Here is a 3101-nt window from a genome sequence, read left to right as displayed (position 1 = left end):
GCACGTATCCCTATTATTCTTTGACAACAAAATCATGAATTTCATGGAGCCTTTTCTAGTCCCCCGAGCCAAGTAGTTCGATGCCATGACGGGAGACAAATCTCTCTACAGGTTTAGGGGCATATCTGTTCAATATATTCGCTGGTGGTCCTACAACTACCGTTGCTCTGTCTCATGAGTTCTGACACACAAGGCCAAAACATCTGTGTTGGGCTTGCGAACTGCCGGTGAACCTGTTGACTCTGTAGTTCAAATTGGTACTGTTCTTACCAGCCTCCCTCCGTTTGAAGGAGGCTGGAAAACTAGGTTGCTCGGTTGAAGGAGTTTGAGCTTTGAACAAGTAGGGAAAATAGTTGATTGCAAGGATTTGATTGAAAATCACTCACGCAAGTTTTGATGATTAAATCTGCTTTTTTTCCAACAGTCAATATCACAAACGATGAATCTTCCTTTGCATCTAAAACTCAAGGTGCTCGAAGATGTAACTACAAATTGAGGGATATTCATAAGCGCCAAAACCTTACGCTAATCATTTGAAGAACATAGTCACATTCCACTATGCATCAGAAGAATCAATTTTGGCACAGATTTGTTTTAGATGAGTAAGATTTAAAGCCCAAATCGAAACAGGTAGTAACAAAGTACTGCCACAAACTCAGATTACGATATAACCAGTCAAGACACACTCATTCAGGCTTTTCCACGACTATGCTCTATTTGGAATCGCTTATCCTGAAATGAGGAAGTGCTGAATTGTCCCTCTGGCCATGGGATTTGAAATAGGCGACGTATTCCGAAGGAGAGATTTCTTTGTATGCGGCTGGATTGTTTTCAGAGAGAAGCTCCTTTATTGGCCCAAAGGGTTTGGCGTTTCAATCCTGCACGGGGGGAGAAAGCACGCGACCGAAACCCTGGGTCCGACCCGCCCAGCAAGTACTTGATGCTCCATGGTTTTGAACTTGTCGTTGTTAACAAGCTGCATCCATCGTATTAGGCCAGAAAAGGAGTAATGACTCTAAAAGATGTGCTAAAGATAAATGCCAAGAGCCAGGATAGAATACAGTATGTTTAAGATCAGTTAAAATGTCGTTCCTAGCTACGTTGCTCTGTCATCTCACTTGTGATTCTTCTCAAGTGTTCAGAGTATCATGGGAAGTTCATCCTACATTCCACTGGTCGCTTAGAAAGTATTGTCTAGACTCGTTATCCAGTTGATGCCATGAAAGGGATCGAAATAGACTCCAGATAAACATATCACGAGGTCAATTTCGTATTAGCCATGTAGGCCAGAAAAAATGAGGCCAGATAAAATTTGGAATTTTCTTTACCTGCATGAAGTCTCCAATGTTGGCTAGAAGTGCTCCGTGCACTGGAATCACGTCAACCCAGTGGTTTTCATGGAGGACTTGGAGACCACCGTGGTGGTCTTGAAGGAGAAGAGTCAGAAACGACATGTCAAAGTGATTAATCGTGCCCAAAGTCAATTCTGGTTCTGGACAAGCTGGGTAGTAATGGCCTAGAATCTTCTCCGATTTCATACACTCGGTTCTGCTGAGATAATCAGGACCAAGGCCCAATGCCTCGGATAATAGTTCGGATAAAGAAGCCTTCAGTTTCGCCATATGTTTCTCGTACTCAAAAACTGCCTCTCTGCAAACGAGTAAATGAAAGCACTGCGTGAGTTTCCAATATCGAGGTTTGTAGCAAAGAATACGTTCTTTTCTTATCCAATAAAGTGCATGTTCAATTTGTGAAACGCCTTCGCACTCCCTTAACTATTACAAAGGTTGTTAAAGGGTACCCTAAACCAAGCTCGGAACTGTATCAAAATGCATTACACTGAATGATCCTGTTTACACAGTTTCGCTTTTTTGAAAATACAAAGTATGTTAAAGCGAACCCCAACCTGTCCTCTGCAAAAGAAACGGCCAAAACTGTTCGCATCTCACGTAGCAACTCCGATTATTATCTTTCTCAAGTCATACGTATACCTGCAAATAGGCGGAACAGCCTCTGGGTCTAGCACGCCATCCTGGAAATCAAATAAGACAGTCCCTCCAACTCCCTGCTTTTAACAGGAACAAGTTTCCACAGCAAAAGTACCTCACTCTCTTCGTACGATCTCTAGAGTACAGCTCTTTCTTCACTTCCACTTGTTGCTCATGAAACTTCTTCACACCCTCCAACATGTTGTCTATCACATCAAGCGGAATCCCGTGATTGATTATCTGAAAGAACCCCCAAGCCTCCGATGCTCCGAAAATACCATCTATGATATCTCGCCGGTGAGAATACTGATAGCCTCTTAGATCGACTATAGGGACCTGGAGGCCGGTCCAGTTCGCGTCGGATGACAAACTATGCAAGTTCTCGGGCAGGTGGACGAAGATCCTAGGGATCTTGGTCACACCAGAGTCCACGAGGCCTTTGACTCCAGCCTTGGTCTCGTCGAATTCCTGCAATTCTTTCACTCTGTCGTAATGTGGTGCGCTACAGGTGAAGGATTCTCCATGACTGAGCAAGGTTTGCATCTTTGTAAGGGGAAATTTTGAAGCCTAGTAAGAGGATTGAATTGCACCCTTTCTGTGAGGCTATTTACAATTTATTTTTTGCAGAAACAAGGAGAGCCCGTAGGTGCCAGTCGCATTGACGGAGATCGAAAGGTTCTCTTATCACCGGATAGTGCCTGGATTAGAATTTTAGTCAAATGAAACATCCAATCTGGCCACATGCTGATGACCATGGCCTAATTAATAAAATAAGGGAAGTGTTTTATTATTCTCTCAAGCATTTATCAGGTGCATTGACTTTACATCAGCAATGAAAAACAAATTGCTTCGATTAACTAGCAATTATCACATCATATTTCACATAGAATGCCAATATATCGATGGAGGGCCTGAAATGCGACCAAGGCAACAAAGTCTAGTTTCAGGCCTTGAAACTCTGACACCGATATTCACCTACACAAAGGTGGAACATCACGAGAAATATCTCATATCTAATTCTGAAATGTACCTTATTTGTGAGCATTCAAATAGGCAATAACTGTTTGGGAAGAAGACAGAGCAGAAGCTGAAATACCATTGCAGATATCAGCA

The 3101-nt window shown here is 42.8% G+C and overlaps 1 pseudogene; it reads right to left on the bottom strand.

The window, feature by feature from the left end:
• Window positions 1-532: 532 nt before the first annotated feature.
• Window positions 533-2646, bottom strand: LOC130138901 (1-aminocyclopropane-1-carboxylate oxidase homolog 1-like; annotated as a pseudogene).
• Window positions 2647-3101: the final 455 nt, after the last annotated feature.

This window comes from Syzygium oleosum, unplaced genomic scaffold (assembly GCF_021117445.2).
Source record: "Syzygium oleosum isolate NSW1041296 unplaced genomic scaffold, Sole_v2.1 Sole_v2.09, whole genome shotgun sequence".
Classification (NCBI taxonomy): Eukaryota; Viridiplantae; Streptophyta; class Magnoliopsida; order Myrtales; family Myrtaceae; genus Syzygium; species Syzygium oleosum.
The sequence above is the reverse complement of the archived record's forward strand: the minus strand, read 5'-3'. Positions and strand labels throughout refer to the sequence as shown.